Source organism: Tamandua tetradactyla, chromosome 4, assembly GCF_023851605.1.
Source record: "Tamandua tetradactyla isolate mTamTet1 chromosome 4, mTamTet1.pri, whole genome shotgun sequence".
NCBI lineage: Eukaryota > Metazoa > Chordata > Mammalia > Pilosa > Myrmecophagidae > Tamandua > Tamandua tetradactyla.
The window spans coordinates 143,383,683-143,410,360 of record NC_135330.1 but is presented as its reverse complement, the minus strand read 5'-3'; the positions used below and the strand labels follow the sequence as shown (position 1 = coordinate 143,410,360).

At 38.0% G+C, this 26,678-nt stretch overlaps 1 protein-coding gene and 1 pseudogene across 15 annotated transcripts in view; both read right to left on the bottom strand.

Moving 5' to 3' along the window:
- Positions 1-26,678, bottom strand: part of LMO7 (LIM domain 7) — a 220,866-nt gene that overhangs the window by 182,493 nt on the left and 11,695 nt on the right. The window lies entirely within an intron of this gene.
- Positions 9,753-12,823, bottom strand: LOC143679401 (phosphatidylinositol N-acetylglucosaminyltransferase subunit C-like; annotated as a pseudogene).

The following is a 26,678-nucleotide window of genomic DNA, read 5'->3' as shown; positions in this document are numbered from 1 at the left end:
TAAAGGAAGTGCCTTCCACAATGAGAGGTTTAATTTAATTAGTTGGAGACTTAAAAGAAAGAAGTCAGAAGAGAACTCAACACAACACAACACAACACAAACAGCTCATTATATCTCATCTCAGCACACACAGCTCAGCCCAGACATTTGGAGATGCTGAAAGGAATCACTCCTGGGAAGGCCACTGGAACCCAGAAGCCAAGAGAGAAGGCCAGCAAACATCACCATGTGCCTTTCCATGTAACAGAGAACCTCAGATGAAAGTCAGCTGCTTTCCCTTTGAAGAACTATAAATTTTTAACTAAATAAATTCCCTTATTAAAAACTGATCCATCTCTAGGGTGTCGCATTTTGGCAAGTTTAGCAAACTACAATGAAATTCAATGAAGGGGAAACTTAAATGGCTAACATATAAATGAAGCAATGCTCAACCTTACCTGTAACCAGCAGAATGCATATTAAAACATTAGATGGTCCTTGAAAGATATGGTGTCATTATCAAGGAGAACCTAATTTACTGTGTGAGTTGGTACTCTCTCCTTTCTAAGCAGCTGGGAGCTGATCGCAAAAACCTTGTTTTGTTCAATGTCTGGAGTCCAGGATTTTCAGAACTAAGCTTCAAGAGAGTTTCTTTGTTGGATCATTAAATTGAATCACCAAACATACCCACATAAACACACATTAACATACAAAAGGTGGCACTGTAAATCCATCAGATCAGCAAAATTTAGCAAGTCAGACAATATCAGTAACTGTAAGGATGTGATAAACAGAAACTCGCATTTGCCACTAGTAAATTTGCATCTTCAGGAGCCATCTTGGTGTGTAATCTGGGAAGTGGTTATTGGTGAAAAATAAATGCATGGTTGTCGTATGGTCCAGCAACCTCACCCTTGGGTATACACTTTTGCACAGGTTGGCGAGGTGGAGGATGTTTACCACAGTACTCTGAACACGGGGTTAAACCCTAAACCACAAAATTCAGTGAAAAAAGAAAAACAGAATGTAAATTTATAAAACCAAAAAACTATATAGTATATAACACATATATTATATTATAACATATATAACACAAAGGGCTATGGACTTACCCTGACCCCACCCCCAGCAAAAAATATTATGAGCCAAACACATTAGAATGGTTGTCTATGAGGAGAAAAGTACTGGAAATAAAAAGAGGAAACAATAAAATAATATGAGAAAGTGCTAGTGCACCATGATCACATACCCTGAACTAAAAAGTGATTAATTCAACTGCCTAATCCCAGGTCCAAAATCAGCAGGAAAATGTACTAAAAGAACAAAAGAATATGTCCATGAAAAAATTAAGGCAAAGCATACTTAAGTTTACTAAAACTAATTGTAAAATGATATTTAGTAATCAAGATTACTTATAGGTGACCAGAACTTTAATAATAGCCTCTATCTGTAAAGCAATGATAAGCTCTGTGAATGGGATATCACCCTTACTTTAAAAAAAAAAAAAAAAAACATCTGCCTATCAAAATTATTTGAAATTTCCAGGGACCAGTGATAACCGTTTTTCTTAAATAATGAGGATCACAGAGTTATTTGAAACAATATCAAATCTCCCTCAAGTATTTCTTTGGTATAATATGTACTTCATCAATTTCATGAGTTCCCTATCCTAATAATCTACACTAAAGTACCCAGGAGAACCTCTAGATAATCAATAGTGAGACAGGATTATATGGGGAGATTTGATGCCATGAGGATAAGGTGTTAAGGTATTAAGAATTTCAAATGTGACTCAGACACTCATTAGCTGACTCTTAGAGAACACTTCTAGGCAATTTTACTATTTTAAACTGTTTGTTCAGATCCACTATATTACCTTGTTTGGTTAACTTTTCCCTTGGAGTAGACTACACCTCATTATGTTCCCCCAGCAGCACTCAGAACGTCATGCTGCTCATAGTAAATGCTATATACTCAATGTTTTACAATGTCATTGCAACTGAAATTCCCAAACAAATAGCTCTAAGCAGGAAATGAAGCATTCAAAATAACAACTAAGTATAACTTTTCAAGTGCAGCGTACTCTAGATCTTTAAAAATCACATGGTGCCAAAAAATATTTGGGGGAAAGTTTAGGCTGTAGAACAAGACTTCTCAACTTGCAAACTACTGATTTTTTTTAAACTTTTTAAATTGTATAATATAACATATATTCAAAGCAAAGAAAGAAAAAAGCAATAATTTTCAAAGCACACTTCAAAAAGTAGTTATAGGACAGATCCCAGAGTTTGTCATGGGCTATCATACCATCATCTCAAATCTTTCCTTCTAGTTGCTCCAGAACATTGAGGCTAGAAGGAATATATACCAAACTATTGACATTTTGGCCATATGAATCCTTGTTGTGGGAGCAGAACTGTCCATTTAAGGGTGGTTAGCAGCATCCCTCTAACTACTGGATATCAGTAGTACCCACCCACCACTCTGGTGACAAACAAATAAGTATCCAGATATTTCCACATGTGATACAGAGGACAAAATCATCCCCAGTTGAGAACCACGTTAGAAGAATGAGACTATTATTTCAGTCCAAAGTTCACATAGAGCACTGTAATATTAAGAGTGATGCCAAGCTCGTCAGTGGACTGTTGGCTCAGGAAGGGAAGGGTAAAATATCCTGAGGTCCACTCTTCTTCACAGGGTGTGGTCCTCAGAGAGACTGCCAGTGTGCCACTCCTAAATCAAGGCTTTTTCATATCCAATTGGCCTAGCTTTTCCAAGAGCCACATTTTACAACAAAATGATACTTGTTGGCTAGGATTTCTTTCCACTGGCTCTAACTACAAACCTTCTATAGTCTACTGACCACAGGCTAAACATGTCATCTCAGAAACCATAACCATGACAACCCCTTACTATACAAAACATGTATGCATTTATTCCAAAGTCAAATTCAAGAGAAAATGCTACAGTCCAGGTTTTGAAATGTAAAACAACTGTGTGCACTGAAAAATGCTTAAGTTAAAAATTTTAAAACATTATTTCAAAAATGAATAATCATTCTGAATAGCTGGATAGATGGCCAAAAACATGATAAATATTAATAGGGCATCTATAGAAAACTTAAGGCATTTTTAATGTTCTGGAAAGTGGTAGCATATTAAATGCAGCCTTCCTACTCCCCCAACACCTAATCCAAGCTATATGCCTCCCCTCCACAGTGGCAGGAGCGATACTGTGGCTCCAGAGGGTAAACAAGAGATTCCAGGACCACCTCCCTCTCAGCTTGAGGAGACCCTGAGGACCAGGATTAGCAGAGCCCCAGGGTAAGGTTCTTATAGCATGGGTTTCCAGAGAGAAATAACCCACAGATGGATCTGGACCCATAAAGAAAACAATAGGACCAGTTTCCAGGACCCCCTGAGAAGTGAGCAGGTAGGGGCCCCCTTTACTCAAGTAAATCTGGGAGCAGGAAGTTTCCTACTAGTGTGTACAGATGGGACAAGAACCTGCCTGCAGATTCACTGTCAGCCACAGGGACAAAGAAATCACTGAATCTGAATCCTCCATCACAAAAGGTAGCCCAGAAGCTAGACCTGAGCTACAATGAGAAGAAAATAATAATAATAATAATAATAATAATAATAATAATAATAATAATAGCAACAACCAGATATCTAAGGAGTTCAGCAACTAGAGGAAGAACAAACATGAAGAATCTTCCCAACTCCTAATGAATTAGAGCTACTAGAGGACATAGGTGACAACTATAAAAATATATTCCATGAACTAAAAAACTCAGTAGATAAACTGAAGGATAGCATTAAAACCACCATAATTAGAGGTGTTAACGAAATACAAAGAGATAGAAATGAGAAAAGAGACTCCAAGGAGAGCTGTAGGAAATCTCAATGCAAAAAAAAAAAAAGAGATGAAACAATAATTAAACTAATTAAACAAACAATAAAATTTAATGAGCTCAGATAAAAATATGTCATTTTCTGATAAAGAAAAATATTACCAGAAAAAAATGACAAGCTTCCATGTGAGGAGAACAGGTTTCAAAAGACTTCTCATCTCAACATTGGGAGAAGACTGTGGGACAACTCTACAGACATCAGAGGGATAAAATTTATGATACAAAACTTCTATACCCAGTCAAGAGATCATTCACCTCTCAGGTAAGAGAATGGTACACGCAGGAGTGTAAGGATTTAGAAATGTGTTGCCTACAAAACTCATCTAAGAAAAATATTCAGCAAAAAGTTAAAATCAAGCAGATATCAGTGGTTTTAAGGTAAAAGTTGAAGAGAAGACTATGGTAGACTGAGATCCTGGATAACCAGACTGGGATATATAAAAATGCTAATTAACGATTCTTAAAATCAAAGAGAAAAATCTCGCGTGGAAAATTCTTAGACCAGACCTAAAGTTGGACTGCAGGAAAAGAGATAAGAAGGGACAAATGTATTTTGTGCTGGTTATATTTTTTGCCCCCAGTGTATTCTCTGGCTCCCCTCAGATCCAATTATACTCCTTTCTTGTGCCACAGGAGGCCACCCCACTGAGGATTACATCATCTGGGATATTTGGACAGTTGAATTCGGATTGCATTTGGCCAGGGGGATGCATCGCATGGAGGTGAGAAGGAAGAACAGTTACTATTCCCCATTCCCTCCATGTTTCAGTACTGTCTCTCAAGAACCTCAACTACAGCCCTCACCTGACTGCCCTCCATGGCCCCAGTTTGTGTGCATGTGTTTGTGTTGTGCGTGTTTAGCTTTTGATAACAATATTCCTTTCCCTTACCTTTTCAACTCTTGGGAAGATATTCTCCCACTGTTGCTACCTTCTGTGCCTTGATATCCCTTCTTGGTTCCCGTAACTCTTCCCAGACATTTGTTACGAGCACCCCTTCTTTAAAGTCTCTTCATTTGAATCTTTTGAGTACTGATTTGTTTCCTGCTAGAACCCTAACTTATATTCCAAATTTCTCATTTGGGACAGAGTCGGGGGTAATGTAGGAATGATGAGATGGGAAAAGGTATAGTTTTATATGGAAAACAGATTTAATATTGCCTTAAAATTTAATTATATTCTTTATAGTGAGAACCACTATGGCAGTGAAAAGGGAAAAAGCTATACAATAAATTGTTTATACCTGGCCCATGCTGTTCCCCAAAAACCAACAAGCAAGCAAACAAACAAATCAAAATTCAACAAATGGTGCTACAATAATGGGATACTCACAGAGAAAAAGAATGAAATGTTACCCCTGCCATACAGTATACAAAAAAAATTTATTTTATGGATTAACCTAGGATCACTATGCATTAATTGTTTACATTTGAGTGATGTATAAACATTTCCAAGACTGCACATGGCAAAGTGTGAGTTGTTCATTGACTTATGGTGCCAGAATTGCAGTGGTCTGAATTCACTAGTATAACAGAAAACTATTTATTGGACTCTGTCATCATAGGCCTGAAGTATATTCCCTTTAACCACAACATACCAGAGCCATTACAAGCTGTTTCCAGTTGTCCTGATGGCTTTCATTCTCTTACTCATTTCTTCCTCCAGACCTACATATCTAAGTTACTGTCTAAGTTTCATTCCACAAGAATTTATAGTATCACTATTATGGGCAAAGCACTGAATCATTGAAAATGTATTCTGTCAAGAAATTTCTACTGAGCCATGCTCAATGTGTTAGGCACTATGCTTGATGCTGGGTGGTTTAGTACTTCCACTCAAAAAGGACGCAGTATGGGGTAGAAGATCAACATAGAAAATCAGTGGTGTTTTTATACACCAACAATGTAAAATCTAAAAGGGAAATCAAGAAAGCAATTCTGTTTACAACTGCAATTAAAAGAATAAAACATCTAGGAATAAATTTAACCAAGGATATAAAGGACTTACAGATCATTACTGAAAGAAATTAAAGAAGACCTGAAAAAAAAAAAAAAAAAAGGAGGAAAGATATTCCATGGTTCGGAAGATTTAATATCATTAAGATGTCAATACTACCCAAAGCAATGTACAGATTCAATGCAAACTCAACCAAAATCACAAAAACCTTCTTTGTAAAAACAATCCTCAAATTCATCTAAAAGGGCAAGGGGACCCTGGATAGCAAAACTCATCTTGAAAAACAACAATGAAGTTGGAGGAGCCAAAGTTTCCTGGTTTCAAAACTTACTACAAATCTACAGTAATCAAACATATGGTACTGGAATAGAATTAAAAGTTCAGAAATAAACCCTCGAACCTATAGCCAACCGATTTTTGACAAGGGTGCATGTCCACTCAACAGGGAAATAACAGTCTCATTAACAAATGGTGCTAGAAAAACCGAATATCCGAATGAAAATGGACCCCTATTTCACACTTACACAAAAATTAATTCAAGATGGATTAACAGCCTAAATATAAGAGCTGAAACTGTAACACTCTTAGAAGAAAGCAAAGGGAAATATCTTCAGGTCTTTGTACTAGGCAATGCATTCTTAGACACTGCAACAAAAACACAAATAACAAAAGAAAAAATAGATAAATTGGACTTGGTCAAAATTAAATACTTTAGTACAGCAAAGAACATTATCAAGAAAGTGAAAGACAACAAGAAAATGGGAGAAAATATTTGGATACCATATATCTGATAAAGGTTTTATATACAGAATTCCAACAACAAGGCAAATAACTTACTTATTAAAACAGGCAAAAGAGTTGGATACATATTTTCTGTAGAATGCAATTTTGTGAAGTGACAGGAACTTAGGCATTTCATATATGCTAACTTGAAGAGGCATTTTTTTTTCAGAGGTGGAAAGGAACTCTCATTTATTGAACATATATTACATGGTAGGCATTGCCCATTTCCTCCTCCTCTAATCTTCCTTCCAGTAAATGAAGAAGCATGGGTACAAGCTGGACTGTAAAAGGTAAGGATGGGGCCATGAGTCTATCTCTGAATTAACTGCTAGAAAGATTATGATCCCTACTAGCGCAAATGGCAGGAGTTTTTACCTCATCTACAGCTTAAGTTTCTCTTTCTTATGCTCACTTTCTGCTTGTCCTACATTCACTATTCCTTTCTTCTTTTTTTGGTTGGGTTTATTTTTTTATTTTTTTTGGTTTCTTTTATTTCTTTTTTAAGTTTATTTATTCCTTTATTCTCAATTTAAATTTTTTCTCATTATACTGGGTGAATTTTGGATTTATACACACCATTTCAAATCATTTTTATAATAAATAAGATAGGATTTTCCATTAATTTTAAATAAGGCAGCATATATTTTATTTGAGTGAGATTATGCCTCAGCAATAATTGTAAGCTTCATTTAATCCTTGTTTTTAGACTCTTATTCTCTAAGATTCTGGACTAAGCACAATGAATCAGCCACACGTTGGTATCCATTGCCTCCAAAATCCTACTAAAATGAAAGCATAAGAATTATAGGCATTAATCCATAAAGATAAGGAGAATCAGAAAAAAGACAACTATAGAAAAACTTTTCCATTTTAAAAATGGAAACAAGTGAAGGACTAGTAAGAAACAGACAGAATGGAGGATGTCTCAGCCTCAGGATGCGCAAAGGGATACTGCAGAAGCATGCAATGCCCAGAGAAAAGAGGCAACTAGTCTGTAAGGCAGGGAAGGAGTAGTGATGAACAAAGCAACATGCAAGAAGATCGGCAGAGAATATAGAGAGCAACTGGAAGAGGATTGCCCAAAGCTAAGAGATACTTCCAATTTACAAGAGACCAAAACCAATAGGAAAAAAAAAATGGAAGAAACAAACTATAAGGTCGCTGAAAGAAAAAAGAAACAACTACAATATCTTCAGTGAGCTTAGACAACATTAGAATACAGTCTTAGCAAAGTAAAATGCTATTAAAAAGGAACCATGAGAAAATAACTGTGTCAGAGTTTTAACGGTCAATCCAAGATTGTCAACCTCTTTTTCATTAGTAACAGAACTCCCATATTAATGGAAGCAATACTGTACCCAACTAAAAATAGTTTCCAAAACCCCCTGCGGATAAGGATGACCAACAAAAAGAAGAAATATTTGAATGAGCTTCCAAGAAAGTTCTCCTTTATTGCACTAGCAGGACTTTCTTATGTGTCTTCAACTTTATCTACCAAAGCCTGGACTAGCAACTGCAGACTGTGCTTGACATTCTTTAGTCTGAGCCGTATCATGCCAAATTCTGAGGCACTAGCCACATCACAAATTTGTGCACCAAAATAATCCAACCAAAATGCAATCTTCCCCAAAGTTTGTTTCAGTATTACAAAGTATTTTAGCATCACATTGGCCACCACTAGCACAGAGAGATTGCCCTAACTAAGTTAAATAATGAAACTTGAATTTTAATAGACTTGGTAATAATCAAAGAACCAGAAACTCATCTGGCATTTATTAACCCAAGCATATTCATTTCCTTACACCAAAAGGATTACTGTAAATTGCAGTGTGGCTGTCAACCACATTTTTTTTTACCAGAACCCAGGCCAAATTTCAAAAGTATCAGCTATTTGGCAAGTTACACCTTTCAGGGCTTACAAGTACTTTCCAAGTCTAAAAATGTTTGCAAATTGGCTTAAAAACAAGCAGTTGTATTAACTTAATTCTGTGAATAGAATGCCTAAAAATGCCTTTGCTTTCTTCATGGAAACTAAAAGTTTCATTTTTCTAAAATACCTTATTAGGCTCATTTTTTAGTAAGACATTATAAATATCCTTCTTGGAAATATCTTACATTTTCCTCTTGTAAACTGAATACAGCAGAAGAGCTAAATTAATAAAATGACTCAAACACACACACACAGAAAACATGAAAAACAGACACAAAGATCAAAGAATAACAGAGATAACCATAATTATAAACACTTGAGAAAACCATTTATATGAAAAGAAGAAGAAACTTAATATATGGAATCTATAAACCCTACTCACTAATAATCGGAAACTTCACAATACCTAGTACATAAAAGAAAGGGAGTAGTAAGTACAAGAACATATGGCAGTGTTTCCAACAGTGTAATATCTACAGAATTCTATTCCTTCAACTTAAAAGATATTAAAATGCATACAAGGCTCCCTTGGCAAATAAAGATGACACAAGGACCATCAAGAAACAGAATCTATTAACCGTTAAGGCGTTAGTTCATTCCAACCTCAAATTCTCATACACAATTTGAGAATATAGAAGAGACGTTATAAAAAAAAAACATTCACAAAGCAAAGGTCAAGATAGTTATCTAAATGCAGTGTAGGACATACATACACAAAACAAGGAAAATTAGCCATTCTAGAAAAGACAAGAAAGTTATCACTTATAATCTGTTTCCCAATTGCATACACATTCAAATAGAATAAATGGCATTTACCATTTGTTGAGTACCTAGATACACTTAACATTCAGTTTTTCCTAATATCTATCACTGCCCTGGAATCCTCATGTTATAGTTTTGGGGATTTAGACTTAGGTACACTATTGCGTCTTGCCCATGATCACAAAATTTACTCTAGGATCTGGCATGTATGAGTTATACATATGTGGTACTGTCCCAAATAGTACACTCTTTCCAGTACACTATGCCAGAACACAGAAAAAGAAACGAGGACACAATGTGACAAAGGCATACACTTTAAACTGCATGCTGACCATGTGGATCTATAGCTTTCTTTTTTTTTTTTTTGATTTTTTTTTTTTTAATAAATAGAACCCACATCACTTCATTTGTTACAGCGAATAATTCAAGAGGGCCCCACAAAGCTCTGTCATTAACAAGGATAAGCACCTTCACCACTCAAGACTTTGGTTAACTTTGTCTTTTGATCTCTGTTCTCCCACCCGCATCAGCATGCTACTTCCAGAATAGAACTTTGCCTTCAGCTCTCATTCTAGTTGGGAGGCTAATCTATCAGCTTGCCTTAATTACGGAGTCTGGAAGTTCCTTAGCTGAGGAACCTGGACAAGCCTTCCTTGATTTCAGACTCATCCCAAGGTCCATGAATGTTTTCTTTAAAAAGCTGCAGGCGAATGAGGTAGAAAGGGCAGAGACATGAGATGGAAACTAGCAGAAGGGCAAAGAGTTTGGCTCCCACACCACTAACAGACAATAGGCCTCCCAAGGCTGAAAATGCAAAAAGAAGCATGACCCCCACATAACTGCGGGGAGTATGTGCCTTCAGTTTCTTCTGCAACATGGGCCACAGGGCAAAAATCTGGATGGCAAACGTCACCATGATGAAGGTAATGCAAAGACGGGGGCAGGCGTGAGGCCAGGCAGACAGAGGCAAAGATAGCCATGTTCAAGGACAATGTGCTAGATACAATGGCAGCACTGGCACCATAGTCAAAGAAGATGAGGTGGCCTAACAGCATGAAGACTGACATGGCACAGATAGTGTCAGTGCTGACAGATTCTGTCAGGGTCTCTAGCACTGGTGAAAAACCATAAGTAAAAGTAATGAAGACTAGAGCACTCTTCAGGTCAGCCCACCGGGTCCGCCCACTCTTCTTCCGCCCTTCACCTCCATCAATGAGATCAAACAAAACATAGCCAATCAGTGAAGAAGCCAGGCCAGTCCCAAAAAGCCAGTGGGGGGCTAGAAGACCCTCGTCTATATACCACCAGATAACTACAAAAACACAGACACTGCACAGCTGCTGTATCACCACACTGGACTCAAACACCATAGCCCGATATTGGTATTTCCGAGCATAGATGTTTTTCCGCAGCTCTTCCAGAAACCGCCGATTCACGCAGTTATCAGGGAAGGGTTGTTGCTCACACAAGACCTTCTGTCACCTGGCCTCCTTGGTGTTAGTTACTGGTTGGTCACACATTATCCTTCTCCTCAAACTTAGGCCAGTTCAATCTCCCTCGGAGAAGTCCATGTGGTTCGTTTCTTTATGAAGTTTTGAAATAAGACCTCTCTGGAAATTCCATGCTGTGCTACGGCTGATATTCTACCAACCTTCCCTTGCTTTCAAAGGCAGCAACCCAGGCTAGGCCTGCAATAGATGAGTTTGTTCTCTGAGGCAGGACAATACAACCAAGTTCATGCCCACGAGTTCTTAGGGGTGCGTGGCCTGGGGAAGGCAGCCACCTGCCTCCTTCCCCATCCGGGGCGCCCGGGTTACCTGGATCTATATTTTTAAAGTTAGAAAAGTTCTATTTCCTGTCTTCTTACAATCTATTTTCAGATTTAGATGACTCTAGGAAGCTTATTCAGATATAATAGTTTTGAATATTACAAACAAAATATCACCACTAAGTAACTGTGAGCTAAAATCCTTGGGGACAGAATTATTTCATGTGTTCGGGAGAGCAGAAATAAGATCAGAAGATTAAAGTGACTTTCAGATGATCTTTAGTTACAGATCAAAGTTACAGATTTTTAAAATAGAGGAGTGTGCTTAAATTCAGTACTTTACATAGCAGACAACAATGAATCATTCAAACCTGTTGTCCTAAAGTACGCTTACATCAAATTTTGCAGACTTTGGTAATTTTTAAGCCAATGAGGTGGTCCAATGAATAGCCAAGTTGAGAACCACTGTTTTAACCTAGCTAAGGTCTTGACTTCAATTGAGTTTCCCTTGTCTAAATTGAATTAGGCCCACCTGAAATCTCACCTTTCCTAAACTTTGTCTCATTGCCCTAGTGCAGGCCATCATCATCTTTTGTTCAGACTGTTCCAACAGGTTTTAATTGGTCCTTCTGCCTCCAGACATGCAGAATCATTTGACTCCTTTAAAGTTCTAAGGATTCCTCCCTATCCTAAAGATAAAACCTAAACTTCCTTCAGCTGATGACAAAATTTTGACAATGGATGGTGGTAATAGTGATAAAATATTGTGAATGCAATTAATACCACTGAATTGTACATTAGAAAGCGGTTAAAATGGGAAATGTTGAGTTGCATATATAACAATAAAAAGTTGTTTGTTTGTTTTTTTTTAATTTAAGCGTTTGGCCAAAATTACCAGTCTCTCCAAAGGCATTAACCAAATGCATTCCCTTACCCCATAATATCCACACCCCTTTTCAACATGAAGAAGTCAGAATGGTCATTGTCCAAATATCCCTAAGGAGTGGGAGAAGGATCAAAGGAGTAGGAGTTGTAACAGAGGAGATAGGATTTAACAAATGAGTAAGTGCAGGTTTGACTCTGTTGTGTACACCGGGAAAACGAAGGTCTTTAATCCTCATTCAATATTGCCGGGTGGGATCTTTTTTATTGTTTCCATGGAGATGTGACCCACCCAATTGTGGATGGTAACTTTTGATTAGATGGTTTCTATGGAGATTTATGTCTACCCATTTAAGGTGGGGTTGCTTACCAGAGCCATTTAAGAGGGAACCATTTTGGAAAAAGCTTTAGAGCCAACAGAGCCCACACAGTCAGAGAGACCTTTGGAAATGTAGGAGAGAACCCCAGGGAAGACTAATGAAATGAGGAGAGAAAACTAGCAGACTCACTGTGTGCATACCCAGCTGAGAGAGGTATCTAGAACCCAAAGACACCAGCAGATGTCAGCCATGTGACTTTCCAGATGACAGCTACTCCCAACAGCATCAGCCTTTCTTGAGTGAAGGTAACCACTTGTTGGTGCTTTAATTTGGACATTTTCATGGCCTTAGAACTGTAAACTTGCAACCTAATAAATTCTCTTTTTAAAATCTGTTCCAATACTAGTATATTACATTCTAGCAGCTTTACAAACTAAAATAAGTGTGACTACTGAATCATTATATATTGATATTTCTTTTTAGTCTCCAGTGTCTTAGAGAGCTAGAAGGAGATACCTGAAATTGTGGAACTGTAACCCATACCATACTTTAAAATGTGTTCTGTAATTACTTGTTAAAATGTACTTTGAAATTTATCACTTTTTTGTATATATATTTAACAATAAAAAAATTAAAATTAATGGTTTGTACCTCTAATATATCTAATAATGTAGACTGGGGGGCAAGAGTTGGTTATGTTAAAACAAATAAACGGCCTATCTAAGAGGAATTCTTCAGACAACTCTTCTTCTCCCATGACACACCTGCCCCTATACTAAGGCTTTTCACGAGGGTTTTCTGAGCTTGGATTGGCTCCCACATCAAATGCCAAAGTTGTCATTTCAACAGGTGAGAGAATACTCTCCAGCCAGATTCCATGGACTTTTTTCCCATTTTCTTTTCCCTGATCACTTTCTGAAGTCCTGTTGATGATCCTCATTCTCTCTACTTATCTTTCATGAACCAAAGTTTTCCTTAGGATTCTTAACACATTCCTGGTTTTAGATCTACCATTTTGCCTAACAACTCCTCTTTCTCTTCCTGTCCTCTTAACAGAAGACATTTCCCAAGGCTCGGTCCTTGATCTTCAGTGTGATAGGGTCTTTCCATTCCACTGACCCATAGGTTCCAAATCACCTGATATTGCATAAAAATATTTCAAATTCTTTATCTATAGTTTGGTCTCAAGTCTCACTCCCTCCAACTCATTACCTCCCACACTAGTGACTACTAGCTTCAATGTATTAAAACAGGACAAAGCCATGGACTCTCTTGATCAGACTAGCACCACCCCTACCCAACCCAACTGCCCTCCTTATTACTTTCAACCCATCAACTTTCTGAACCAGCCCAAAATGGACCATCCCTGGTAACTCCCAAATGTTTCTCCCATTCTTGAACTTTTCACAAACTGCTGTCTGAAATGTTCATACTTACTCCTATTATACTTTGACAGTCTCTAACCTGTCAAGGACAAGTCCTAGAAAGAACTGTGATAATAAGCACCCTCACCATTCCCTTCTTTATCATGCACACCCTGTCTCTAAGTCCATCACATACCAATATAAAAAAGTTATTTAATAGTATCTGTACACTTTAGTGTGAATTTATACCATATTTTATATGTAGTATAAGCACTTCTCTATGTTTTTTTTTTAAACTTAGGTCCAATTGCGAAACTAAAAATAAATAAATAAATAAACAAGAGGCAGAGACAAACATGGAACAGCCAATAGCACAAAAGGGCACGCAAGTGCCAAAGCAGCAGGTAGGACTATAAAAAAAGGAGTGATATAAAAAATGGAGGAAGAAGCCTGCAGTGGTTGAAAGCCTGAGTTTTTCCGTGAGACAAATCTAAGTTCAAACACTGGTAATAGCAGTACAAGCTCTGTAATGTTGGGAAAGAAACTTAACTTCTGTCTTTTCTCAATTGCAAAAAACAAAGATTAATATTATAAAAAGAACAATACTCCCTATTTCATATGACAGATATGAGAAAAATACAGTAATAAAGTTGAGAAAGTCAGTTGTATCAAAGGGTAAGGATTTTCACCTTCCCTTTTTTCCCCTCAATTGTAAACAATGCCTCCTTTGAAAGCCCCCACTCTTCAGTAGGTAGGTAGGCCTCTGTTGTTTGAATTGAGGCAAGAGAGAGACATTCCTCTCCTCAAATTCTTAATTGTTTTCTTTTATTTCTAAACAAGGTAAAGCAATTATCTGCTTCTCCGTCTCCAGTTACTACCTCAGTACAGACTTCATTCGAACTTGGAGACAGTAATCAATAAGCCGTGGGATCTCTTTCATAAATAAACCCCAAAGTTTCATGATGATATATTGTCCCAAGAGCAGGTTATTAAGCTAAGAGGACTTATTTTCAAATTTTCTTGGAAGTTTATCTTACAATACATATAAGATAAATACACACTTTCCTTTAGACATTTTATAATTGGTTGAATAAAGTAAATCTCTTGTGGTTTAAACTTACTTCTTTAAAAACATACTTTGAACCTGCTCAAACTAGAGCTGGTAGGGCAGGTAGGAAATAATGAGAATAAAACCAACTTGTAGGGTGCACAGGCAGTTCAGTGGTAGAATGCTTGCCTTCCATGCAGGAGACCTGGGCTTGATTCCCAAACCGCACAATCAAAAAAAAAAAAAAAAAACCAACTTGTGCTGAAGGAAGCACACAGCCTGAAAGTCAGTCAAACCAGGGGTTAATATATTTTCATCACAACTTCAAGAATAAAGAATTAGAAGACATTTGTTCTCTCATTCATTTATTTAACCAACAAGTATTTGACTGCCTCCTAAATATCTGGCACTACTCCAAAGCTTGAAAACAAAATAAGTCCTTGCAATTAACACACTTACATTTTTCTGGGAGTAACAGTCAAAAAATATATACCAAAGGCAGGTGGTAAGTACTATGATACATAAGAAAATGGAGTGACAAGGGAGGCTACTTTATCTGGGGGAGCAGGGCATGAGGAGGTATCATTTAAGCTGAGACCTAAATAAATAAGGGAAAAGTATATTTCATTCTGAAGGAACAGCAACATAAAGGCTTTAAAATGAAAACCTCACATTTAAGGAACAGCCGAAGGCCAGTATAACTGGAGCAAGGAAAGCAAGATACAGAGTGGGAGCAGAGATAAGAGAAGTAAACAGGAAATAAATCATAGGGCCCTGTGACCATGGTTGAAAAATTCAGATTTTATTCTAAACATAATCTTGAAGGGGGAGGAGAGGGCAGATTTGATGTATAAACTCTGACTTACATTTTTAAAGATGAATCTGGTTATTTTATATTTTTATTTAATTTCAAACTTAGAGAAAACTTGAAAGAAGTAGAAGGTATTTACATATATCCTTTACCCAGATTCAGTGACTATTTTTATTTTGTCCCATTTGCTTTAAAATATGTATTTTTATATGCCTATTAATTTTTAAGTACCAATTGAGAATAAGTTGTAGAATAATGCCTTTTATCACTTACTACTTCAGTTTTGGCTGGAATGGTCCTGGTTGGGGGATGGCAGGTTATGATAGGTAGCAATGTCTAACTGAAGCTTGCCTAAGAGAAACCTCCAGAGTAGCCTCTCGATTCTATGTGAATACTCTCTGCCACTGGTACTTTATTAATTACACTTCTTATCCCCCTTTTGATCAGGATGTAATTGTTGATCCCACAGTACCAGGTCTGAATTCATCCCTGGGAGTCCTCTACCACATCACCAGGGAGACATTCACCCCTGGACATAAGGTCCCACGTAGGGAAGAGGGCAATGATTTCACTTGCAGAGTTGGGCTTAGAGAGAATGAGGCCACATCTGAGCAACAAAAGAGGTTCTCCAGAAGTAACTCTTAGGCATGACTATAGGTAGTCTAAGCTTCTCCGCTACCTACATAAACTTCACAAGAGTAAGCCTCATGATCAAGGGCACGGCCTATTGATTTGGGTGTCCCTAAAGTTTGACACAGTATCAGGGGAATCCCTGATGGTAAGTTTTAATAGTTCCATATTTTTTCTCCTACTCCTCCAGGGGCTTTGCCAATATTTTTGATTACCTACTTAATATACTTTAGGGTGTATCCAGGCATTACAATAATCTATACAGGATTAAAGGATCTCTTCCTTATTCTGTGCTTCCTGTGCTTCAATTGTTCATTCAAATGAGCTATACAGATAGGTTGAATTAGATTATGCACTACAGAAAATTTCAATTCCACATCAAATAAAACTTTCTTCCATTGATCTCAAAGAGTATGTGCGGTTCTAAAATATAGACACTGTCTTTCTTACCCCTATGTTCTGAATTACTTTAACCCCAACCTGTTTGGCTTTCTTCTCATCTCTAAATATCTGGTTATATATATATAAAACAGCCTCTCAAAATCCAGAAATAATAATCACCACTCCAGACTTAATATGTCTGCTCTAAAAGCTTATAATCTAGGCCCCTGTTTTCTTATAAACATTTTCTAAAGGTGACCATACCACTGTTGTTTTTTTTGTTTCTGGCTTATTTTGTCTCACCAGTGTCCCACATGTTAATTCACATAGTTGCATGCCTCACAACATTGTTCCTTTTTGTAGCAGCACAACCTTCACTCATAAGTATACAACATCATTTGCCAATCTACTTCTCCGTCAGTACATCCTTCAGCCACCTGCATTCATTGGGCATCATGTAGAGGGCCCAAAGTTCACAGTCCATCAGCATTCTCAATTTTAAATAATTTCATTGTTTCCAAGAGACAGAAAATCAATAAACACACCCTCACCAAATAGGAAATCTAAACCTCCTCTTAACTCTTGTCCCTCACCCCATTATTTACCTCTGCGGTTGCTGTGGTAGTGCTGATGGTTTCCTTTTGAACATAGCTCATAGCAAACAACAGCAGTTTTACCCCTGTACCCTGGACTTAAACGCCTCTTTATACAAGAATCTTTTTAAGTAATCCTTATGAGAACTCATTCATATTTCTAGTGTGAGTGAGTGGGACACATAGGTCTATAAAACCCCTTTCAATCTTGTTCATCTCCAATATGGTAATATTATATCTAGACCGACTAGAGAATCATCTTCGCTCCTATCTATTCCCTTACACTGGAGTTCAACCTCTTTAGCTAACAGTTCACCCATCTCTAGCTTCTATGTATCTCTAAGTCCCCTATCTTCTGTATTATAAGTCTCTGATTATACCTTTATGCTGGTCATAAAAGTGGAATCATACAGTACCTTTCCTTTTGTGTCTGGCTAACTTCATTCAGCATTATGTCCTCATGGTTCATCCATCTTGTCATGTGCTTCAGGACATCACTTTGTCTTACTGCTGCATAATATTCCATCGTACATATATACCACATTTTGTTGATCCACACGTCTGTTAATGGGCATTTGGTTTGTTTCCATTTTGTGGCGATAGTGAATAATGCTGCTATGAACACTGGTGTGCAAATGTCTGTTTGTGTCATTGCTTTCAGCTCTTCTGGGTATATACCAAGTAATGCTATTGCCAGGTCATAAGGCAACTCGATATTTAGTTTCCTAAGGAACCGCCAAACAGTCTTCCATAGCGGCTGCACCATTATATATTCCCACCAGCAATGCATAAGTGTCCCGTTTTTCCACATCCTCTCCAACATTTAGTTTCCTGTTTGTTTAATAGCAGCCATTCTTATAGGTGTGAGGTGGTATCTCATTGTAGTCTTGATCTGCATTTCCCATATTGCCAATGAAAATGAGCATCTCTTCATGTGCTTTTGAGCCATCTTTATTTGCTCTTCAGAAAAATGCCTATTCATATATTTAACTCAGTTTATAACTGGACTATTTGTCCTTTTGTTGTTGAGTTGTATGATTTCTTTATATATATGGGAAATCAAACCTTTGTCTGATATGTGATTTCTAAATATTTTCTCCCATTGAGTTGTCTGCCTCTTCACATTTTTTGACAAAGCCTTTTGAGGTGCAGAAGCATTTGATTTTGAGGAGCTCCCATTTATCTATTTTTTCTTTTATTGCTTGTGCTTTGGGTGTTAGCTTTAAGAGGTTTAATCTCCTATTACTAAGTCTTGAAGATGTTTCCCTACATTTTCTTCTAGAAGTTTTATGGTGCTAGTTCTTATAATTAGATTTTTGATTCATTTTGAGTTAATTTTTGTATAGGGTGTTTCAGATAGGGGTCCTCTTTCATTCTCTTGGCTATTGATATCCAGTTCTTCCATGCTCAATTATTGAAAAGATTATTTTGTCCCAGTTCACAGGATTTGGGGGCCTTGTAAAAAATCAGTTGACCATAGATTTGGCAGTCTATTTCTGCACTCTTGATTGAATTCCATTGGTCAATGCTTCTGTCTTTGTGCGAGTACCATGCTGGTTTTGACCACTGTGGCTTTATAATAGGTTTAGAGTCAGGGAGTGTTAATCCTTCCACTTCCTTCTTCTTTTTTAGGATGTTTTTAGCTAATAGTGGTCTCTTTTCCTTCCAGATGAATTTGGTAGTGAGCTTTTCCAAGTTTTCAAAGTACAGTGTTGGAATTTTGATTGGTACTGCGTAGAATCTATAGATTTAACTTGGGGAGAATTGACATCTTAACTAGATTTAGCCTTCCTATCCATGAATAGGGAATGTATTTCACCTATTTAGATCTCCTTTGATTTCTTTTAGCAATGTTATGTAGTTTTCTGTGTACAAGTCCTTTATGTCTCTAGTTAAGTTCATTCCTAAGTATTTGATTCTTTTAGCTGCTATTTGATTGGAATTTTTTCCTTAACTGACTCCTCAGCTAGCTCATTGTTTGGGTAGAAATGTTACTGATTTTTGCACATTAATTTTATATCCTGCCACCTTGCTGATTTTGTTTATTAGTTCAAGTAACTTGGCTGTAGATTTCTCAGGATCTTCCAAGTAGAGTATCACATTATCTGCACATAATGAGAGTTTTACTTCTTCCTTTCCAATCTGGATGCCTTTTATTTCTGTCCTGCATGATTGTTCTAACCAGAACTTCTAGAACTATGTTGAATAATAGTGGTGACAGTGGGTATCATTGTCTTGTACCTGATCTTAGGGGGAAGGCTTTCGGTCTCTCTCCATTGAGTACAATGCTGGCTATCGGTTTTTCATATATTCCCTTTACCATATTGAGGTAGTTACCTTTGATTCCTATCTTTTGGAGTGTTTTTATCAGAAAAGGATGCTGAATTTTGTTGAATGCTTTTTCAGCATTAATCAAGATGATCATGTGATTTTTTTTCCTTTTGATTTGTTAATGTGCTGTATTACAGTAACTGATTTTCTTGCGTTGAACCATCCTTGCATTCCTGGTATAAACCTCACTTGGTCATGGTGTATAATTCTTTTAAAGTGCTGCTAGATTTGATGCTGATATTTTATTGAGAATTTCACTAGGGAGATTGGCCTGTAGTTTTCCTTTCCTATAAAATCTTTACTCAGTTTTGGTATTTAAATGATATTAGCTTCATAAAATAATTAGGTACAGTTCCTTTTTCCTCAAATTTCTGAAGTTTGAGCAGGTTTGGTGTTAGTTCTTTCTGGAATGTTTGATAAAATCCCCGATGAAGCCATCTGGCCCTGGGCTTTTCTTTGTAGAAGATTTCTGATGACTGATTGAATCTCTTTATGGGTGACTGGTTTGTTGAGTTCTTCTATTTCTTCCTGAGTCAGTGTAGCTTGTTTGCGTGTCTCCAGGAATTTGTCCATTTTATCCAAGTTGTCTAATTTGTTGGCATATAGTTGTTCATAGTATCCTTTTATGATTTATTTCTTCAGGGTCTATGGTAATGCACCCCTTACTCTTCAATTCTGTGTCCTCCTCCAGACCTCCCTCTCCTGTTTTTTTCAGCTGGCAGAACTCCTTTTAGTATTTTTGTAGGGCCAGTCTCTTGTTGAAAAATTCTTTCAGGACTTCTTGGTGAAAATTTTAATCTCTCCCTCAATTTTGAGGGACAATTTAGCTGGGTACAGAATTCATGGTGGGAAGTCTTTCCCTTTCAGGATCTTGAATATATCATACCACTGCCTTCTAGCCTCCAGAGTGCTAGTTGAGTAGTCTGAACTTAGTCTTATTTGATTTCCCTTGTATGTAGTAGATTGTTTTTCTCCTGCTACTTTCAGGATTTTCAGCTTCTCTTCAACATCTGGCAACTGATTAGTATGTGCCTTGGGGAAGGCCTATTTGGATTTATTCTGTTTGGAGTTCTTTGGGCTTCTTTGACTTATTTATTTATGTTCGTTATGAGGGTTCAGAAGTTTTCTCCCATTATATCCTCGACTACTCTTCCTAGCCCGTTACTCCCCTCTTCTCCTTCTGGGACATGAATGATTCTTATATTTCCACACTTTGTCTATCATTTCCCTCAGTTTCATTCAATTTTTTCCATCTTTTCTGGCATCTGCTGTATTGTCTTTGAAGTCAATTATCCTGTCCTCTATATCACTGTTCTAGCTTGCTAGCTGCCAGAATGCAACACGCCAGAGATGGATTGGCTTTTAATAAAAGGGAATTTATTTTGTTAGTTCTTCAGAGGAAAGGCAGCTAACTTTCATCTGAGGTTCTTTCTTATGTGGGAAGGCTCAGGGTAATCTCTGCTGGCCTTCTCTCAGGCCTCTGGGTTCCAACAACTTCCCCGGGGTGAGTCCTTTCTGCATCTCCAAAGGCCTGGGCTGAGCTGCAAGTGCTGTGATGAGGTATGCCAAGCTGCTTGGGCTGTGCTACGTTGCGCTCTCTGATTTAAGCACCAGCCAATTAAGTCAAACATCATTCACTGCAGCAGGCACACCTCCTAGCTGACTGCAGATATAATCAGCAACAGATGAGGTTCAGGTACCATTGGCTCACGTCCACAGCAACAGAACTAGGTGCCTTCACCTGGCCAAGTTGACAACTGACTCTAACTACCACAATCACTTATTCTTTCTTCTGTCTCTTCAAATCTGGTATTGTATGCCTCTAATATGTTTTGTTTTGTTTCTCTTTTTTTTTTTTTTTTTGGTCAACAGAGTCTTTAATCTCCATGATTTCCACTATTTTTCTATTTATTTTTTCAAATTCCTCTTTGTACTCTTCTACTGTCTTCTTGGTCTTCTTTATGTCATTTGCTATTCTACTTATTTTATTAAGCAGAGTTGTATGAACATTTTTGACCAGTTGTTCCAGTGTGTCTCCCCTCTGTGTTTTAATTTGGTCTTTAGGCAGGGCTATATCTGACTGCATTGTGATATGCTTAATGATCTTTTGCTGTCTTTATGGCATGTAAATATCTTGATCAGTTTACTTTGGAACTTGATTTCTTTCAGTAGTCTGGGAATAGGGCACAGAGTGGAACACTCAATACATTGATTTGTTTCAGGGCAGGTATGGGCACAGGTTAGGGATGTTACACTGACGTCTGTGAACATGGGTACCCAGCAGCCAGGAAGGATGTCGCTGTGCAGGTGCACTGGTCTGGGGTGGGGCATAACCCTGGTGTGTGCTGGTCTAGGGCATGGGGCCCTTTGTGCACATAAGCAGAGCTGTGGTAGCAGGATGGCATTATGCCTTCATTAACTGGGGACAAATGTGACCCAGCTGTACAGGTCGGCACTTTCTCAGAGCTGGGAAGTGAGGCTGAGGGCCGTGTGCATGCATGGTTCTAGGACTGCTGTAAAGTGCAATTCCCAGAGCTGAATGACATGATTGGGGGCCTAGGAGTGCCATAAAGGGATGCACTGAGCTCAGGGAGGGTAGAATGCAGCTTTGTGACACTACGGGCGGGGGTAGCCTAGGTATGGAGGTTAGTGCCCCTAACATTTATGTGCTAGCAATAGCCTACAGGGAACAGAGAAGGGGAGGTAGTGCTCGGGAGGGGTGGGTTGGGCTGCACTTGGGGTGGGGGGCAGGTACCTGCACTGGGGGCTGGTGGGGTGGGGGTGCCTGGAGCGCAGGGAATGGGAGAAGGTGATGGGGTTCAGGTGTGTGGGGTATGGGGTGAGTCGCCAGTCACGGGGCTGCACTGGTAAGGGTGGCGAGCCCAAGGAATGCAGCCTGGCTTAATCCTGCATTCTGCACTCCAGTCCGTGCACTCCTACAGGCTCTGCGGCTCCACGCCTCCACACCTACGTGCCAGGCTCCAGCTTTCTGCCTCTCAGTTCCTCGGTCTCCACAACCAGGGCTGTCACATGTGGTGCTGAAGTCTCTCCCAGGGGAGCTGTGCTCCCGAATCGCCACCTCAGTCACCCTCCAGTCCCCTGTACAACCTTTCTGTGAAGCAGGACTAATCTCGAGCCACTCTAGTCAGCCATGTTCCCAGAAGTCAGTTTGTCCTTTTTTAATGTAAACACCTAGGGCTAGAAATTTCTTTCTCAGCACTGCCTTCACTGCATCCCATAAGTTTTGATATTTTGTGTTTTCATTTTCATTGTTCTCAAGATATTTCCTCATTTCCCTTGTGACTTATTCTTTAACCATTGATTGTTTAAGAGTGTGCTGTTTTACTTCTATATACTTGTACAGTCTGCTGTTGTTTTTAAAGCATGGAATCTAGTCTATTTTCCAAAGCATATGAAAGAGGTGATGGTGACTGTGAAAAGAAGTGGTCAGATTATGGGCATATTTGAAGATATAGTCCACTGGATTTCTTTACAGACTGCATGAAGGGTGTGAGAAAAACAAAAGGAACCAAAGTTAAGAATAACTACAAAGTTGGGGCCTAAGCAACTGGGTGCACATGATACTATTTAGTAGGATGGTGTGATGGTTCATTTTATTTGTCAGCTTGGCTAGGTTGTGGCATATAGCTGTTTGGTCAAGCAAGCACTGGTCTGATGGTTACGATGAGGGTCTTTCATAGTATTAAATCATTAGTCCGATGATTGCAGCTATGGCTGAATATATCTGCAAGCAACAAAGAAGACTGCTTCAGCAAGGAGAGACATCTCATCTAGTCAGTTGAAGGCCCCAGGGGAGAACTGATGATTTCAGCCGTCAGAAAGGAGAATTTCTCTCTCTATTCCAAAGGGCCAGCTTCTCCTGGGGAGTTCAACATCGTCATCGTCATCATCATCATCATCATCATCATCATCAGTGTTCCCAGCCTGTGGTTTCTCTTATAGGATTCAGTATCACCATCATTGAGTTTCCAACTTGTAGCCTGCCCTAAAGAATTCAGACTTGCCAATCCCCAGGAGCCAATTCTTAATATATACATATATATATCTACATATATACATATATATATGTAGATATATATATTTGTGGATTTAGCTGTTATACATATATATTAAACCTCCTGTCGGTTCTCTTTCTCTGAAGAACCCTAATACAGATGAGAAACATTGTGGAGGTGGGAGGGGAAATAAATAAGCTGGTATGTGAAAAAGGGAGGACATTAAACGTTTAGTTTTAAACATAAGAGGTTGGATCTGCCTATTTCTCCTACAATTGGAGATCTTGAACAAGTGGTTACATACACAAGCCTGGACTTCAGGAACAACTTCAGGGCCCAGAAGGTAAATACGGAAGTCATCAGTCTATAGAAGTTGTATAAAGTTATGAAGGCTTGACAACATCTACTAGGGAGAAACGGAGACAAAGAAGAAAAGATGCACCTTGGGACATACTAATGTTTCCTGCTCAAAATCATGGGAAAATCAAATCAGCTAGACTCTGCTGTTGAAAGATAACTTGTCTGCCTTCCTTTTGGCTTACACCTTTAGTACTGAGGTGATAGCTCTGTCTCCCCTCCTTTCAGCTTATGTTCTCCTATTGAAATGATAATAACACTGTATCCTTTTCTGCTTTGAACTTGCTATTCAAAATGACTTCATCTCCCTTGCTAAAATCCTTAAAAACCTTGAAATCCCTAAACTTGGGGAGACAGATTTTGAGCAGCGAGGCCATCTGCTCTTCTACTATGCTCCTAGTAATAAACTCTTTTCTCTTTCGAAAAAAAAATATCATTAGGAAAATCCAGCAAACAAAAATGAGAAATATTATATGGCATAGTAAAAAAAAAAACCCTGGAGGGAAATCGAAGGAAATGTTTCAACATGAAAGGTCGCTGATAGGTTGACAACATTTTCTTCAGACAACAGGGTAAATTCAAAATTGACTAGAAACCATTTAATAAGTAAAGGCAAAGTGTTATCCTTTCTCAAGCAGAATAAAAGAATTTATCAAGAAAGAAGAATTCCAGAATCAAATTTTGTAAAGAGGTGGGCAATTACATTCCTTCCTTTGAATATTATGAAATGGTGGAGTGGTGGTTTGATAGCTGTTATGTGAACTAGAAAGGATCATGTTCTTTTAGTCCATTTCGGTGGGTGCAGATCATTTGTTAATGAGAGCTTTTGATCAGGTTATTTCGGTTGGGATGTCACTCAACCGATGTGACTCCCCTTAATGGAGTCCTTTATAAGAGGTTAAAATACATATAGGAGCTAAGAGATTAAGAGAAGCTCACAGAGAAAAAGCCACAGACGAGATAGAGAAGCCAGAATCTGCAGCTACAAAACCCAGGAGAGAAGGACCAGTAGACATCACCATGTGCCCCGCCATGTGACAGGAGTCCCAGATGTTGGCAGCCTGTCTTTAGAGTTCAAGTATCATCCTGTTGATCCCTTGAGCTGGACAATTTTCACAGCCTAAGAACTGCAAATTAAGTTATTAAATTCCCATTGTAAAAGCCAACCCATTTCTGGTATATTGAATTTCCTCAGCTTTAGCAAACCAAAACAGGTAGTAAGACAAAATAATTCAGATACTTATCTCATAGTACAGGCATTAAAATAAAATTCTAAACTATATTAGAAGGCTAAAACGTGGATCAACATCTTTGCTTTATTACTTACAAGTCTAAAACACTAACTAGACAATATCCTAGTCAAAAATACATGTAAATTACAGGCTTTTCTAACACAGCACAATAAAAGTCTATACAATTTTTGGTATGCCATAGACTACTGACATGTAGGCCACCTAACGGAAGAAACCGATGCTTTTGGAAGATGTCTGATAGAAAGCTCTAGCTCAAATAACAACCCAATATTATCATGTAAAAATACTAGCCTTTTATAACATTTTAAATGGTTTACTGAACACTAAACAATTCACTTAGTTATATCAGAACATGTAAATATAAATTCTGCATTGCTCAAGAATGTCAATTTACAATTCTGTGGTGAATACGTTCTACCATCATGTGGTTTCTAGGCAGTAGAAACACAACATAGAATTCCTTCCCGTGTTCAATATTTATCACATACAGAAAGTATCCTACAGATTTAGATGACTGAGGACTGAGTCCCCACTCTCTCCTGGATTTATAAAATCCTTTACAACACTTCACTGATCAGTGACACTCTCTGAGAGATTATAGTTATAAAGAGGGCAGACTGTGGAGTCAAATTGCCTAGGTTCAAATTGCCAATCACCAATTACTAGCTCTAGTGTTTCCATGAACAAATTATTTTACCTCTTTTTTTCCTCAAAATACCCTGGGATAATAACAGTCGTACATTATAAGGGTATGAGGACATTGTTCACTTCCAAATCCAAAAGTACTGTTTGCTTTAGTTGCTGTCACATTTATTCACTTTCTCCTCTAAAACTTTCACTCCTATGAAATCATTACATTTGTCAGCCCATTCTGGTATAGGAACACTCTTCATTTATAGAAGCCCCTTCCAACATGAAAAAGTTAGAATGGCCATAGCCCAAATACCCCTAAAGAGTGGAACAGAAAAAAAAATGGTGATGGTGGAGTTGTACAGAGAAGGTAGGGTTTAACAAATGAATATGATTGCTGAATCATTATAATGATATTTCTTTTAGTCTCTAGTATCTTAGAGCAGCTAGAAGTAAAAACTGAAAATTGTGGAATTGTAACCGATACCAAACTCTGTTCTACAACTAACTGAAGTGCTGTGCTTTGAAATCCACTACTTTTTTGTGAATATATGTTATTTTTTACACACACATAAAGAAGTCGATTATGATGATTAAAAAATATAAATTTATTCCTTCTAGCCTCCTATATTCTGGAGCAGTTAGAAGGAAAAATATGAGAAGACGGTGTACTGGTTTGAAAGGATGATACATCCTAGAAATGCCATGTTTTAATCCTGATCCATTTTGTAAAGGCAGCTTTTCTTTTAATCCCCATTCAGTTGGAAATCTGATTAGGTTATCTCCAGAGATGTGACTTACCCACTGGTGGGTATTAAACTTGATTAGATGGAGACATGACTCCGCCCATTCCACATGGGGCTTGATTAACTTACTGAAATCCTTCAACAGAGGAAACATTTTAGAGAGAGTCCCTTTTTAGAACCACAAAAATGACAAGAGCCAGAGCTCATACCACCAGAGAAC